General features: G+C 37.1%; 1 pseudogene across 1 annotated transcript in view; it reads left to right on the top strand.

Moving 5' to 3' along the window:
* The window catches only part of LOC118150932 (ubiquitin carboxyl-terminal hydrolase 9Y-like), an 82132-nt pseudogene that overhangs the window by 45557 nt on the left and 18501 nt on the right, over nt 1-18074 (top strand). Inside the window, exons 11-14 of the transcript XR_013531920.1 lie at nt 1539-1758; nt 4124-4314; nt 5553-5672; nt 16129-16302. The product of XR_013531920.1 is annotated as a ubiquitin carboxyl-terminal hydrolase 9Y-like (transcript). The remainder of the gene's footprint in view (nt 1-1538; nt 1759-4123; nt 4315-5552; nt 5673-16128; nt 16303-18074) is intronic.

Raw genomic sequence — 18074 nt, 5'->3', positions numbered from 1 at the left:
GGTAGAGAGAAATTTATACTTGTCACAGTGATTTCAGTTACACCATCTCATTGAGTTTATGTCACAATAAAACTGGATATGGGCAAAGCAATTATGACTATTTACTAAGGAAAGAAATAGATATTTATGTGAAGGTTATACCTTTTATGAGTCAGAACCAAGACTTGACCCAGAATGGTCTTACATACAATTAAAAGTGAGAAAATTGTGGTACTGGCTCATGCCTGTAATCCCAGCACTTTGGGAGGCCAAAGAGAGCCCATCACAAGGTCAGGAGTTAAGACTAGCCTGGCCAGTATGGTGAAACCCTGCCTCTACTAACAATTTAAAAATTAGCTAGGCGTTATGGTGCCCACCTGTACTCCTGGCTGCTTGGGAGGCTGAGGCAGAATTGTTTGAACCAGGACCCGAGAGATGGAGGTTGCTGTCAGCTGAAATTTTATCACTGCACTCCAGCCTGAGCATAGAGGGAGACTCCATCTCAAAAAAGAAAAGAAAAAACCAAACAAAGAAAAACTGTAGTATTTTATTTACACAGGGTTTGTGACCACACTGAATTTAATATACTTAAATACAGAACTGGTTTATTTGGTTTTTTGGTTTTTTTTGAGATGGAGTCTCACTGTGTCACTCAGCTAAAGTGCAGTGGTGCAATCTCGGCTTACTGTAACATCTGCCCCCTGGGTTCAAGTGATTCTCCTGCCTCAGCCTCCTGAGTAGCTGGGACTACAGGTGCGCACCACCACATCCAGCTAATTTTTTAAAATTTTTAGTGGAGAAGAGGTTAGTAGAGAATAGGTTTCACTATATTGGCTAAGATGGTGTCAATCTCCTGACCTGGTGATCTGCCTGCATCGGCCTCCCAAAGTGCTGGGATAGCAGATTGAGCCACTGCACCCTGATGGAAATTTTTAATTAATAAAATAATAATGGTTAACGCTAAGCTTGTGTGTAGTGTTAACTAAATGCTAAATGAAATTTTAAGGCTATACGATCTTTTTTTTTTTTGAGACAGATTCTGTCACACAGGCTGGAGTGTAGTGGTGTGATCTCAGCTCACTGCACCTTTGTCTCCTGTGTTCAAGCTGTTCTCCTGCCTCAGCTTCCCGAGTAGTTGTATGTCACTACACTCAGCTAACTTTTGTATTTTTAGTAGAGACAGGGAGGGTTTCAGAATGTTGGTCACTCTTGTCTTAAACTCCTGACCTCAGGTGATTCGCCAGCCTTGGCTTCCCAAAGTGCTGGGATTATAGGCATGAGTCACTGCAGCTGGCCAATGTTACATTATCTTGTGTGACTATTTCTAAGAAAACTGTTAGAAAAGCAATGTCTTTAAAAACATGGACTTAAAAGTTCTGTAGTTAAGGATCTTTATCATGGCTCACATTGTTGGTATGAAAATTTTAAATTACTGTTTCAAAGTGGCTGTGTGATAGTAAAGGAGATGTTGCTGTTGCCAATTTGTCAGCCTGAAGGAGAAAACAGTGAACAGAATCGTCGTTTTCATAATGTAATCATCTTTTCTCTTTTTAACTCAGCTTGAGAAGCACTTACTGAGTGGGAATATCTGCCCCCGTTGGAGCCCGTCCACCAAAAAGATTTGTGGGACTCAAAAATGCTGGTGCTACCTGTTACATGAATTCTGTGATCCAGCAGCTCTACATGATTCCTTCTATCAGGAACAGTATTCTTGCAACTGAAGGCACAGGGAGTGATTTAGATGATGATATATTAGGGGATGAAAAGCAGGAAAATGAGGTAAATTTTGATTACCAATTACTGTTTTCTTTGAAGATTCTGATGCAGATACCATTGTTTTCCCTGAGATTACTATACTTTCATGGAATTTTCTGGGGAGTACATTTTGGTGATATGGCTAGAATCTCTGAGTTACTCTGTCTGTAACTAACTATTAGATAGTTACAGTGCTATCTAGTGGACTTGAAAAACTACCATTGATAATTTTTATCACTATTTTTTTGTCTCCCAAGCATAGTTCATATAATCATATTTTGTGTGACTTGGTAAATTTAATTCTGTTTGAAAAATCATGAATCTGTTCATTTTTAATAATTATACTTTCATTGTCTTGTTTTTTAAAATGTTATTTAATTTCATTTTTTTATTGCCTGTGTTTCATATGCTATACTTAATTTTAGGATTCTCTCTATTTTTCTCAAATTAGAGCTCTTTCTGTTAAGGAAACAAATTTGTTTTTCTGAAGTAATGCTTCCTAGACTTATTAACAATGTTAGTTAACAACTGCAATCAGACTGCCTATTAAAAGTATCCAGTTGAAAATAAGGCAGTAAAAAACTTATATTCTAATGGCTTTTGGTTATAGGTTTTATTTGGTGCAGTGGCACAAGCCTGTAATCCCAGCACTTTGGGAGGCCAAAGTGGGCCACTCTCCTGAGGTCAGGAGTTTGAGAACACCTTGGCCAAAATGGTAAAACCATGATTCTACTAAAAATTAGCCAGGTGTGATGGTGGGTGCCTGTAATCCCAGCTGCTTGGGAGGTTGAGGCAGGAGAATTACTTGAACTCAGGAAGCAGAGGTTGCAGTGAGCTTAGATTGTGCCATTGTACTCCAGCCTGGGTGACAGAATGAGACTCCCATCTCAAAAGAAAAAAATGTTTTGATCATATTTATACTGAAAGTGTATATCTTTTACTCTTTTGCATGTATTATAATAGGAAGTAAATATAGAACCCAGAATATATATATATATTTTTTGAGACAGAGTTTCACTCTTGTTACCCAGGCTGGAGTGCAATGGCACAACCTCGGCTCACAGCAACCTCCGCCTCCCAGGTTCAGGCAATTCTCCTGCCTCAGCCTCCTGAGTAGCTGGGATTACAGGCACATGCCACCATGCCAAGCTAATTTTTTTTTGCATTTTTAGTAGAGACGGGGTTTCACTATGTTGACCAGGATGGTCTTGATCTCTTGACCTCGTGATCCCCCTGCCTCGGCCTCCCGAAACCAGAATATTTTAACTGCAGTAAATAGTTTTTCTCCAGTTTGTACATTTCTTCCATTAAGTGGTCAGAAATAGTTTGAGTTTCACATTATATTGTATCATTTTTGGAGATTACAGATACTTGCTTCTACCTTTCAGGATCTAATAAATCATACCATCTAGGCACTCCCGTCTGGGTAGCTATATTTTTAGTAAAATCTCCATGTAGGTTGTTCACCAGGTTAAGAGCCACTATTGGAAGGAAATTGGAATTTAAGTCCTACTTTTATAGCCCATATTACCCGTAGGGTGTTATATTTAAACCAGATAGGGTTGGCTGATCATACTGGCAACAAGTTAATGAGGCCAACAGAATGTAATATTTCAACTTAGGTCTTCTACCTTTGTGTTTGGTTGCTTGGGTTTTATGTTGTCTGAACATGTGGCATGCATGTCTCTGCCTAGTTACTTTTCTACACAGTGAGCTTCTCCAAGGCAGGAACTGGAACTCAAAAACAAAACAGAACACACACACACACACACAAAAACAACTGGGTAGTGTTTATGTCTGTATCACAAATATCAGATACAGAACAAAGCATTTAGAAACATGTCAGATATTTGTAAAGCAACTGTATGTTGCTCTGTAAGCACAATGAGATTATGACCTTTGGAGCTTCTGTATATGCTCCTGTTCCTTCCGCAACTGTCTTTAATAACTGTATTTCTTGGGTTTTAGTAACAGTGATCACATTACACAAATTGTCTCATGTAATCTGGGAAAATGGATTAACTTCACAAGAAGGCACTGGATCCTAGGAAGACTGAGTAACTCACTCCCCTGCAGTTACTTATGGCAGATCACTCATTTGTCTTTAGCCTTGTCTACTTGACCAAACTTTACTGTATTACACTACCTGTGATATATGTTTTTTTGTTTTGTTTTCTCACTACTCTTTTATGATAACTTCTCTGTGAAATCTTTTATCACAACCCATCTGTGAAATAGGCACTAACATTAAAAATTAAGTGCTTTGGGAATAAGAAATAAGAAAAAAATGTACAACATTTCATTTACTAACTTTTTGTATTTGTTTCAACTTCTTTCATTATATTATTAAAGTTAGATTAGCTCATTAATGATGTCTTTTGTTGTCTAGAGTAATGTTGATCCCTGAGATGATGTATTTGAAAATCCTCATCAATTTGAAGACAAACCAGCATTAAGTAAGACAGAAGATAGGAAAGAATACAATATTGGTATCCTCAGACACCTTCAGGCCATCTTTGGTCACTTACCTGCTTCCCGACTACAATACTATGTACGCAGAGGATTTTGGAAACAGTTCAGGTAAATTATGGGTGGGTAATCCTTTAAGTTTTATAAAAACTTCATTTTGCTAACTGCACTTCTAAAATGTATCTTAGAACACATAGTTTTATATTTAATATTTAAACTATACTAATATCCTATCCTTGGTCATAGTGTTCTCTATTATTATCCAAATAGAAAGATGTAAAAATTTGTCACAGTGAAGAAAGACACTGTATTCCTTAATCACTAAAGATATCGTTTTTTTTTTTTTTTTGGAAGACTTATAAATTATATAAAAGCAGCTGGGCATGGTGACTTGTTCCTGTAATGCCAGCACTTTGGGAGGCTGACACAGGTGGATTGCCTGAGATCAGGAGTTCATGACCAGCCTGACCAACATGGAGAAACCCTATCTCAACTAAAAATACACCATTAGCCAGGCATGGTGGCACAGGCCTGTAATCCCAGCTACTCGGATGCTGAGGCAGGAGAATTGTTTTAATCCGGGAGGCAGAGGTTGTGGTGAGCGGGGATCGCACCCTTGCACTCCTGCCTGGGCAACAACAGTGAAACTCTGTCTCAAAAAAAAAAATTATATAAAAGCAAAATATGACAGATGTTGTGGTTCATGCTCATAATCCTAGCACTTTGGTAGGCCAAGGCAGGTGGATCATGAAGTCAAGAGATCAAGAGCATCCTGGCCAACATGGCGAATCCCGTCTCTACTAAAATACAAAAATCAGCTAGGCATGGTGGAACATGGCTATAGTTTCAGCCTCCTGGGAGGCTGAGCTAGGAGAATTGCTTGAACCTGGGAGCCAGAGATTGCAGTGAGTTGAGATCATGCATGCCATTGCATTCTAGCCTGGCCACAGAGTGAGATTCTGTCTCAAAAAAAAAAAAGAAAAAAAAACCAAAATACTAAAATGTTGTCATCCACTTGATTCAGCAGCTTCCTCCTGAAGCAAATGTCAAGTATATTGTTTTATCCATATAAATTTTTTATATGTCTCTAAGGTTTTTCTTTTAAATGATGATCATACTACATTATCACATATAATGAAAATTATTTTATAAGCTTTGAAAACATGGTAAAACCTTGTCTCTACAAAAAAATACAAAAATTAGTCAGCCATGGTGATAGGAGACTGTAGTCTCAGCTCTTTGAGAAAGTGGAATATCATTTCATTCACTATCATTTGTTATTTGTTTCACCTTCTTTCATTATAGCTTAGATTAGTGCATTAATGATATTATTTTTGTCTCTGGAGCAGTATTGATCCCCAAGATGATATATCATACTCTCCTTAAAAGCCAACATTACTCATAAACAAATGGACATTTTCACCACTGAAATCAAAATCCTTCTTCCTAGCCTGGGAACAAAAAAATATGTAAGTATATATTACATATAACAGTATGTTGTATATGTTATATATAATAATTTATAACTTTATATTTTATAGAGAGGGGTATTTTTTCTTTACAAATTTGTACAGTAATAATTTCCTAACATCCTCAAAAGTGACCAATAAAATTTGGCCTTTTTTTAGGTTTGGAAAAGCTTAATTAGGCCAACTGCGATAGCTGAGATTGGTAGTCCCAGCCCTTTGGGAGGCCCAGGTAGACAGATCACTTGGGTCTAGGGGTTCAAGACCACCCTGGGCAACATGGCAAAACCCCATCTCTACTAAAAATGCAAAAAATTAGCTGGGCATGGTGGCCTGTACTAGTAGTTCAAACTACATGGGACACTGACACAGGAAGATCACCTGAACTATGACTACACCATTGCACTCCAGCCTAAGCAACAGACTGAGACTCTGTTTCTAAAAACAAATAAAGAGCTCAGTTACATCATGATCCTGTTTTGTTTGTTTTTTATTTTTTTAAGGCCTACTTAAATACATGATACTAAAATGCTGTACTGCAACTTTTTACCTTATACTGTAACATATGCTCTTCCTAGTGTATAGAAAAACAGTGCTGCCCTTCATAAGAATACAGAGTTCTTTCAACAAAGTATCTCCTAGATATCTCAGAGGTAGGAAAGGAAAGGGTTCTTCTGATTTTTGGTCTGCCTTTTCTGTTTCACTTTTGGCAGCCACCCTTATATCTGTTAGCATATCACTTTGATTTATTTTGAAAGTCACAAACCTATGTAGTATACTGACTACCAATTACATCTCAGTATAAATTCTATATTCTGTAGCTGAACTGTAAGCCCAGGTTATAAGGATGATATGCATATATAATTCTTCTTTTCTTCCTTCAGTTACATAACCTGATAGCAGTACTTGCTCTCCGTTTTACCTGTTGCAACGATTTTTTCTCTCCCATATGCTTTCTTTACCTCAAGATCTTTTTCTTCAGTCTAGTCAACATTTCCGTTATTGTTTTTTCAATTTGCTGTAATACTTCTAAGTTTCTCTCTTCAAATTTTTCACTCAATAATTTGTGTGTGTTAATTGTATAACATAGTTACATAATTATATACATTATTATACAGTAATTTCATACACATGTATGTAGATATATATAGTTTTGCTTCTTTATATTTTGTGTTAAAATGTATTTAAGTTATAATGTATTTACACTTAAATGTAATGTGTGTTTTTGTCTTGCCATGATTTTCTCCAAATAAGTGTAGAGCTTGCAATTTGTCCTAACATATTTGTGTTACATACACTCTAGACACATGTTCCTAACACACTTCTTTCTTTTTGTGGTAAAGTTCTTATAAAATTTCCCATTTTATCAACTTAATAGTGTACAATTCAGTGGGTTTGGTACATTCAAAATTTTTGCGAAAGTATTTGGTTCCAGAACGTTTTCATCACCAAAAAAAGAGGTCCCCTGTTCATTATAGAGTCATTTAGCCCAATTTCCTCTTCTTCCTAGCCTGGCAACAAAAGGTGTACCGTTCACTATATATAGATAGGTTTGCCAATTTTGGATATATCATTTAATTTAATCACAGAATATATGGCCTTTCTAACTTCTTGTGTTAAACATGGTGTATTAAAGTATCTCTGTTTTGTAGCATGAATCAGCACTTTGTTCATTTTATGGCTGACTGATACCCTTTGTTTATTTATTCTTTGATAAACTGGATCATTTCTATCTTTGGGCTATATGAATAGTGCCTCTGTGAAAATTGATGAACAAGTTTGTGTGTGGATATATGTTTTCATTTCTTTTTGGAGTATACCTAAGAGTGCAATTACTGAATCATGTGGTAATTCTATGTCTAACATTTAGAGGAACCATCAAATTTGTTTCCAAAGCCCCTGTAGAATTTTACATTTCCTTTTTTTTTTCCTCAAGACTGAGTCTCACTCTGTTAGACAGACTGGAGTGTGGTGGCTCAATCTCAGTTCATAGCAACCTTAGCTCCCAGATTCAAGCAACTCTCCTGCCTTAGCCTTCCTGCCTCAGCCTCCTGAGTAGCTGGGACTACAGGTGTAGCTGGGACCACAGCTCATTTTTGTATTTTGAGTAGAGACAGAGTTTTTAGTAGACACAAGATTTGGTCATGTTGACTAGGCTGGTCTCAAACTTCAGACGATCTGCCCACCTCAGCCTCCCAAAGTGCTGGTATTATGTGAACCACTGTGCCTGGTCCGGAATTTTACATTTTTTATCAGCAAAGTGTGAAGGCTACAGTTTCTCTATATCTGTCAACACTTACTATTTCCTTCCTTTTTAGTATATCCATCTTGAAGTATGTGAAGACGATAGTCTTTTGGATTTGATTTGTATTTCCCTAATGACTTAGTACTGTTGAACATTTTTTGATGACTTATTAGCAATTTCTGTAATTTTTGGGGGGAACTGTCTATTCAAATACTTTTCTCATTTTTTAATTGCCTTTTTTGTTGCATTGTAAGACATTTTGGTATCTTTTTTGTATATTTATGATAGAAGGCCCTTAAAGATAAATTAATTAGAAATATTTTCTCTCATCAGTATCTTTGTAGTGTGCTTTATGCCTAAGAGGTTTTCCCATCTTTTATTTTTTTTAGAGTCTCACTGTCATCTAGGCTGTAAGTGCTCTGCTGTCCTCTTAGAGCAGAGCATTCTGTCTCTGCTCACTGCAACCTCCATCTCTCAGATTCAAGTAATTCCCCTGCCTCAGCCTCCTGCGTAGCTGGAACTACAGGCCGGTGCTACCATGCCCAGCTAATTTTTGTATTTTTAGTAGAGACAGGGTTTTATCACATTGGTCAGGTTGATTTTGAGCTCCTGACTTCAGGACATCTGCCCACCTTGGCCTCCCGAAGTGCTGAGGTGACAGATGTGAGCTATTGCACCTGGGCAGTAGTTTTAAATTTTGATTAAATCATATTTATCTTATTGTTTCTTTTCATTCAGGCTCTTCCTGTGATTTACTATCTTTATTGTGACAGAGTGTACATAACATAAAATTCACCCATTTAATAGATTTTAGTTGTCCAGGTCACTAGTATTATATTCCTTTACAGTTTGTGCACCAATATATCCAAAGGTCTTTCACCTTTTTAAATTTTTTTCCCTGAGACAGAGTCTCACTCTGTTGCTCATGCTGGAGTGCAGTGGTGTGATTTTTGCTCACTACAATCTCCACCTCCTGGGTTAACCAGTTCTGCTTCAGCCTCTCGAGTAGCTGGGATTACAGGTGCCTGCCACCACAGCCAGCTAATTTTTGTATTTTTAGTAGAAACGGGGTTTCACTATGTTGGCCAGGGTGGAATTGAATTCCTGACCTCAGGTGATCCACCAGGCTTGGCCCCCCAAACTGCTGGGATTACAGCCATGAGCCACTATACCTGCTAGTTTTTCCTTTTTTAAATTAAAACTTTATATTCATTAATAATAAGTCCCTCATATGCCAACATTGATTTTGGGTACTGTTTTTTTTTTTTTTATTATACTGATGTATACTAGTGTGTAATCTTTAGAATTTCAATTTTTATGCTTTTCATATTTTTTTTCTGATTATTCCTTAATTTTCCCGATTATTGAAGGAGAATCATTATGTCAAATGGAAGTGGCAAAAGTGGGTATCTTTGAGTTGGTCCTGATCTTAGAGGAAAAGTTTTTAGTCTTTCATCATTAGAACCTTACCTTAGACAAGCTTGTCCAAGCCACCTTATTTTTTGTTGTTGTTCTGTTTTGTTTTAAGCTAAAAGCAGCCTGAAGCCATGGCTTTTAGTTTCTGTGTCTAGTGATAAGGGAAAACAGGGTGAAAGAGGAGCTTTACTGGCCCGTCAAGAAATGGAAACTCAGAACCAACGAGTGTGTTGTCTCCTTTGGACAATCCTACCTAAAATCCCATTTAAATATTGACTCAATATGAATCAAAGCTAGACAAAAGAAATAAAATTTTAAAAGTTTAAGGGGCCAGGCATAGTGGCTCACACCTGTCATCTCAGCACTTTGGGAGACTGAGGCAGGCAGATCACAAGGTCAGGAGTATGAGACCAGCCTGGCCAACATGGCTAAAACTCCGTCTCTACTGAAAATGCCACAAAAAAAAGTTAGCCGGGCATTGTGGCAGGTACCTGTAAATTCAGCTACTTGGGAGGCTGAGGTAAGAGAATTGTTTGAACCCAGGAGTCAGAGGTTGCAGTGAGCTAGTTTACAGTTTGTGCACGATTATATCCGAAGGTCTCCAGGCTGGGCAAGAGAGTAGGATTCCAACTCCAAAAAAAAAAAGGTTAAGGGGAAAATTTATGAGACATTGGATTTGGTAGTTATTTCTTTGGTTACATTAAAGGTATAGGCAACAGAAGAAAAAGTAGATAAAGAACAAAAGTAGTATTCTGATGGACCAGTGAAAATATCTCTTAGTAGTTACTGGGATATAAATTTATTCTCACGGGAAAGGAAACTTGTCAAGAAATTCCTAAGTTCTATTCAAAGTTTTGGCAGAAAAATGATTATAACAGGGAAAGACAGAATGGGAAATGATATAAACAGTAGTTTTAGTTTTCTTTCCTAGTTTCCCTTAAATTCTGTGGGTATTGAAAGTAAAAATAACATTAAAGGGGTAATATGCATAGTTTTAGTATGTTTGACAATTACATATGGAGACAAGTCAATGCTTTTTATCTGGCTGTGAAGCTTCTGTATCTCAGTGGAAATGGTAAAATATTAACACTAATAATACATTAATAATTCATAAAGCAACTTTTAAAAAATAGCACATAGAGATGCAGAGATGGAAAATCAGTGGACAATGAATACTAAAATATGTTTAAATAATTTAGAAGAAGACGGAAAAGTCCACCTTCCCAGATACAAAAGTAAAATGACAAAACATTGTACCTTAAATTTCGTTATATTGGTAGTAATACAGAATGTAAATTGTTCTTGTTAAAAAAAGACAGATTGTCAGATGAGATTAGACAAACCAAGACTTATGTGCAATCTTTTTATGTACGACTTATATGCAGTCTTTAAGACACCTAGTTTATATTTAATGTTACACATTAAAAGTACAGTAATTAAATGACACAATGAGGTATTAAAGCAGCCAGTAGACGGATGTGATTACAAAAGGACAACCAGAAAGTTTCTTTGATGTTGAGGCTGTTTTCTGTGTTAATCATGATGATGAACACATAGCCAGGTGTGTAATGTGTGTGCATATATGTATTTATATGCATATATTTTATATGCATATAAATACATATGTGTGTATATATGTAAAATTACAGAGACATAGACAGTGAAGCATACATACAGAAATGAGTAAAGGTAAAACCTACAGAAATCTCAATTAAGATTTTGACTGGTGGTAGTAATAGTATCCCAATTGTGGTATTGTGTTACATAGTTTTGCAAGATGCTATTGCAAGGAAAATTGGTGAAATATATCTGTATTATTTATTAAAATAGAGAAAACCGTATCTCTATTAATTATAATTTTTTTCTTTTTTTGAGATGGAGTCTCAACTTTGTCACCTAGGCTGGAGTGCAGTGGCTCAATCTTGGCTCACTGCATCTCCACCTCCTGCATTCAAGCGACTCTCCTGCCACAGCCTCCCAAATAGCTGGAGTTACAGGCGCAGGCCACCAACCCCAGCTAATTTTTATTTTTAGTAGAGACCTGGGTGGTCTCAAACTCTTGATCTCAGGTGATTCATCTACCTCGACCACCCAAAGTGCTTGGATTAGAGGCGTGAGCCCCCGTCCGGGCCATATCTCTGTTATATCTTAAAACTCCATGTGATTCTATGGTTATCTTTTTTTAAAAAAACTTCAGGATTGGAAAAAGAACATAGGAAATTACTAATCAAGAAAAGTTGAAGGAACCAATCCAGGTAACTGGAAAACCGTGTATTGAGTAGGTACTATAAAGTGAAATAAAAAGAACTGTATAGAAATACTAACCTCTGCAATTCTAGTTCCACATATTACCAATTTTGGAAATACTTTAGATGTTTATTAGGGGTGAACAAATGTAGTATAGATAATAACAGCTAAGATTATAATTTTATAAAGATAAATTATAAGTAAGGGAAGGTAGATGCCTTAGTGAACACTGTGGTATTCCACTGTAATCATGTTTATTTTAAACTATGTATATGGTGTGATATGTATGTATGCTTCTGTCGGGTTTTTTTTGGTGATGATCATAGTGTTTTGTTTTTGTGTTTTTCTCTTTGACAGAGTCTTGCTCTGAAGCTCAGGCTGGAGTGCAGTCCCACAATCTTAGCTCACTGCAACCTCTGCCTCACAGGTTCAGGAGATTCTTCTGCCTCGGTCTTCCGGGTAGCTGGGATCACTGGCACCCATCACCATGCCCAGCCAATTTTATTTGTTATTCTTAGTAGAGATACGGTTTCACATTGTTGGCCAGTTGGTCTCAAACATCTGACATGAAGTGATCTGCCACCCTCAGCCCCACAAAGTTCTGTGATTACAGGTGTGAGCCACTGTGCCAGCATGTATTTATATTTCTTTTTTTTTTTTTAGGCAGAGTCTTGCTCTTTAACCAGACTGAAGTGCAGTACCACAGTCTTGGCTCACTGTCACCTCCGTCTCCTGGATTCAAGCAATTCCCCTACCTCAGCCTCCCGTGTAGCTGGAACTACAGTGTACACCACCACACCTGACTAATTTTGTTGGTATTTTGGTAGAGATGGGGCTTCACCATGGCCAGGATGGTCTTGGTCTCCTGACCTCATGATCCACCATCTCAGCCTCCCAAAGTACTGAGATTATAGGCACGAACCACCATGCCCAGCCACTGGTCTATAAATATGTTTTTAAGTTTAGACATATACATACAAATAGGTGTAACAATATAGATAAGTGTGTGTGAGCATTAATATAGTACATATACATATATTTTCAAATTCTGTTCACTGAGAATATCTGAAAATAATGAACCCAATAACATAGGTGTCTAACAGTTGGTATCTAAAGTTTAGTTTGTATATATCATTTTCTGATTAAAGGAATCAAGACCTGCTTGGAAAGTTGGTTCATTCCCATGCTTGGGCAGAGATGACTATGAGCATATTGGCCTAGATGCAAGACAGTAAGGGAGTTGTCAAAAAAAAAAAAAAAAAAAAAAAAAGGAAATAATATCAAGTAGGTAAAGTAGCTAACTGAAAAGCTCACATATCTAATATTGAAACAATTTTACGAAGAACACAATAATAGTATTAGATTATAACACTTAAATATTTATACTGATATAAATAAATAACTGGGTAAGTAAATAAATGAAAGAAATAGCATAACACCATTAGAGCATCGTAGTAATAACTGATACAAGAAAAATTCAAAAATCAGTAGCGAATCATTGAATGGTGAGCACTACATTTTCATGTGGGAATTATCAATTTGTTTGCTGTCTTAAAACTAGGGTAGCAGCTGGGTATGGTGACTTAATGCCTGTAATCCCAGCACTTTAGGAGACTGAGGTGAGTGGATCACGTGAGCCCAGGAGTTTGACATCAGCCTGCCAACATGGTGAAACTTCCATCTCTACCAAGAATATAAAAATGAGCTGGGCATGGTGGTGCACACCTGTAGTCCCAGATAGGGGGCTGAGGCAGGAGAATCACTTAAGCCCAGTAAGTTGAGGCTGCAGTGAGCTGTGATCACATTGCTCTACTCCATCTGGGAAAATAGAGCAAGATCCTGTCTCAAAAAAAAGAAAGTAAAGACAAGAAAAAAAAAAAAAAACTGGGAAGAAAATAGTAAATTAACCTCAAAACCAAAGGAGTTTTTAGAAGTACTAGAAACCAATGAAATTGGAAATAAAAGAATAATAGGGAAAGAAACATGAGTAGTGCGAAAAATGAAAACCAAATAATTTTGCTTATGATCAACATGAAGTAATTTGGACCAAATTAGGTTCTTCTTTGCTGAAACTGTAAGGGTTTATTGTCTTGTGAGGTTTATTGCCGAGTTTAAAATGAGGAAACTGAGGCCTGCGTGAGAGTAATTAGATGCCAATTTATTCGGCTCCCAGGCGAGGCTCTGTGGTCCAGGGGAAAAAGGCCAGAGAAGTCACGCCCAAATCCTCCGGGCATGGGTTTTATAGGGAGTGAAGGCGTTTGCTTGGCTGTGGAGAAACAGGATGTGGACGTGGCAAGCTGCTATAGGTAGGTAGGTAGGCGGGATTTCCAGATGGGGCACTGTGCTATTGGGCAGGTTTTGGCAGGGCTTTCCAAGGGTGGGGTAGGTGCCTAGTGCAGAGGGGATTCCCAAGGGCCGGAGTTGAGTGTAGAGTGCAGAGGGGATTTCCAAGGCGGAGCTAGATGATGGGCATATTCTGGTGACGTAATTTTCAGGCCGGGGGAGGGATGGGCGTCTCTGAGCTCTCGGAGAGGCAAGCAGCCTTACAGAAACAATTTTTTTTTTTTTTTTTTTTTTGAGACGGAGTTTCGCTCTTGTTCCCCAGGCTGCAGTGCAATGGCGCTATCTCAGCTCACCGCAACCTCCGCCTCCTGGGTTCAGGCAATTCTCCTGCCTCAGCCTCCTGAGTAGCTGGGATTACAGGCACGCTCCACCGTGCCCAGCTAATTTTTTGTATTTTGAGTAGAGACGGGGTTTCACCATGTTGACCAGGATGGTCTCGATCCCTTGACCCCGTGATCCACCCGCCTCGGCCTCCCAAAGTGCTGGGATTACAGGCTTGAGTCACCGCGCCCGGCCAGAAACAATTTTTTAAAAATATGCAGATATGGATGGGTGTGGTGGCTCATGCCTGTAATCCCAGCACTTTGGGAAGCCGAGGCGGGTGGATCACGAGGTCAAGAGATTGAGACCATCCGGGTCAACATGGTGAAACCCCGTCTCTACTAAAAATTAAAAAAATTTAAAAATAAAAAAAAATTAGCTGGGCATGGTGGCCCGTGCCTGTAATCCCAGCTACTCAGGAGGCTGAGGCATGAGAATTGCCTGAACCCAGGAGGCGGAGGTTGCGGTGAGCTGAGATAGCGCCATTGCACTGCAGCCTGGGGAACAAGAGCGAAACTCCGTCTCAAAAAAAACAAGCAAACAAACAAAAAAACACAAAATAACAAAGGCACATTCCAGTTCATCAGTATTCTGAAAGGGTGGCCTTATAGTTGAATGAATACTCCAGATGTGGCACTACAGATTTCCCTGTATGGATTAATGAAGCCTAATACATTAACACTTTACCCCTTCATTGGTTACATTGTCTTGTTGATTTGTACCGACTTAATGAAGATCTCCAGGTTTTATTAAAAATCTTATTTGTTCTTTGCTCCTCTCTTTTTAATTTGCAGTCATATTTTTGAATTACCAGATTTTACATTTTTCCTAATTAAATTTAATGTCTTTTAAAAAAATAATAAATAGTAACTTATGTATAGTTTTCTGCAATAATAGAATGGAGGGAAGTATTACATGTATGTGTTTTCCTATATATAATGTTCTAGACAAGGCTACTCTAGATTTATGAAGAACAAATCCGCAGTTTCCAGGAATTAATAGTAGGAAAGTCATTGGCTTACAAAATGTTACTATTAGGAAATTTTGGAAGCTACTTAAGAGATTGTTTGAAATATCAATTGAGGTGGTGGTTACACAGCTGGCTGCAATTTATAAAACTCACGTCCTATGGCTCCAAAAGAATACTTTTTATTGTATGTATTAGTATTTATAATTTATTTCACATTTAAATTGTGAAAGTTCACCACCAAACACTGTACTACCTTAGCAAGTTCAACATATTGCCATATCTTTTGCTAAAATAATATTGCTAAAGGTTGTTGTGAATATATTGTTAGATGTTCTTGATAGCTTCTAACATACCCTGTTTCAGCAGCATTAGTTCTCATTTTGTATAGTCACAGTTGATATTTTTTTAGGATTGGTTGACCTTATTTTTATGCCTATTCTATTAACTGAAAATATGTTTACTCTAGAACAGGGCAAACTTTTCTCTTTTCACTTGGAAAAATCCCTTTGATAAGCAATGGTAACTAAGTAGTAGGATCTTTTCACTATATCACCAAAAATAAACAGAATAAAGTTTTAAGGTAGCATTTATAGCATCCACATAAGCATTAGATTCTCTCTCATGTAAGTGTGATTTTTATTTGAATTCAAAGTGCTTGAATATACTCTGCTTTATAAAGCCAACATTATTCTAAAGCCTGCTATCCAGCTTAGTCACACCAGTTATTTGTAACATTTTGACACTAGTATTATTTTTACTGTAAGCATTTTCATTACCATTTCCTCTGCAGACATAATCTACATTTCTCCTTTCTATGTGGCATAAAATCTCAGTTTATATTTCTGTTATATTTGTTATAAAATATGGTATTCTAGGTATGTATTAATATTATTCATTTTATTTCATTTTTTTCTTAGGCTTTGGGATGAGTCTGTTAATCTCCGTGAACAACATGATGCCTTAGAGTTTTTTAATTCTTTGGTGGATAGTCTAGATGAAGCTTTAAAAGCTTTAGGACATCCAGCGATGCTCAGTAAAGTCCTAGGAGGTTCCTTTGCTGATCAGAAGATCTGCCAAGGCTGCCCACCTAGGTAAGTATTATGTTTTTAATGTATACTTCATGTTAGTTTTTTCTAATAATGTAAATAAAACTTTCATTAGTACTTACATAAAAGCAGAGTGTACCAAATAAATTACATTTGTATGCATTTTGCACTAGTCTGTTTTTTTTTCTTCCTAATAGCATTTGGTTAGTACTTTATTACTTCCTCATTCACTCATGTTTGCTTTATCTAACCCTGTGACTTAAAAATGGCATTTTCCATAAATCTGCAGTTATTGCTTAAATAGACATTTTCTTCTTATGGTCTAACTAGTAATCAGAATATTTAAATGTAACTTAGAAAGATAATTGGCAGGATGAGTTGGTTTCTCTTTCCACATTGTGGTTCAAAAATATTAAGTGGAAGATTTCAGAAATAAACAATTTAGAAGTTTTAAATTGTGCCCCATTTAAAATAGTGTGATCAAATTTGGGGCTGTTCTGCTTTGTCCTGGATGTGATTGACTGTCAAAGATCACACCAGTTATGTTCAAATACTTCTTATCCTACCTAGTAATATTCTAGTAATTCAGATATGCCAAAGAAAAGGTAAAGAACAGTTGCTATTCTATTCCTGTGCTTCATTTATAAATTAAACATAATCAAATTTAAGTATGTACATATAAGAAAAAAACATACTATATATACAGTATAGAGTTCAATGCTACCTGAGTTGTTACCCATCTATCTCCTGGCGGTTTTGAACATATCTTCCCAAGGAAATAACATTTAAGTGACTTTTAAAGTACTATCAATTCTTACTGTTTTTGAGAAATGTTACATATGCTTGCATATCAAACCACTTAGCAAGATTTGACAAGATAGGCAACAGTAAAAATATCTGTAGCATAAAGTATATATTCCAACTAAACTTACTAGTATCCCAAGTCTTTTATATCATAAGGCATTGAGGGTATTTTGTTTTGTCTTGTTTTTTGAGATAGAGTCTCATTCTGTTACCCAGGTTGGAGTTGCAATGGCACAATCTTAGCTCACTGCAGCTACAACCTGCTTAGCTCAAGGAATCCTCTCACCTCAGCCTCCCAAGTAGCTACAACTATAGTCACATGCCACAATACCCAGCTAAATTTTATACTTCTTGTAGAGATGGGGTTTCATCATATTTCCCAGGCTGGTCTCAAACTCCAGGCTCAAACTTTCCTCCTGCCTCAGCCTCCCTAAGTGCTGAGATTACAGGCATGAACAGTATCTCTTAATTATATTATAATTAAATATAAGTTTAAATTACAGTATCTGGCACTATAGGGAAATTTAAATTTATATTTAAATTATAAGGTATAATTTAAATATCTTATAATAAAAAGATACTGCTCACACCTGTAATCTCTTTTAATTATTTTATTCTCTCAGCCATTTTGTCTTCTATAGGGTGATTGCTGATCACAAAGCAACTTGTATAAGTCATTCATAAATGTAATTTTGTTTTTCTGACCATCGTGTTTTTCCTGACTAAATTGAAAGTGTTCAACTGTGAGAAACTCGTCAGGGGTGGTAGCTCACACCTATAATCCCACCACTTTTAGATGCCAACACTGGCAGAACACTTGATGTCAGGAGTTTGAGACCAGGCTGACCAGCATGGTAAAACCCCATCTCTACTAAAAATACAAAATAATTAGCTGGGCCTGGTGGCAGACTCCTGTAATCCTAGCTACTGTGGAGAATCACTTGAACCTCGGAGGCAGAGGTTGCAGTGAACTGAGATCGTACCACTGTACTCTAGACGGGGCAATAGAGTGA

This window comes from Callithrix jacchus, chromosome Y (genome assembly GCF_049354715.1).
Source record: "Callithrix jacchus isolate 240 chromosome Y, calJac240_pri, whole genome shotgun sequence".
Taxonomy (NCBI): domain Eukaryota; kingdom Metazoa; phylum Chordata; class Mammalia; order Primates; family Cebidae; genus Callithrix; species Callithrix jacchus.
Note: the sequence above shows the minus strand (reverse complement) of the source record. Positions and strands in the feature narration are given on the sequence as shown.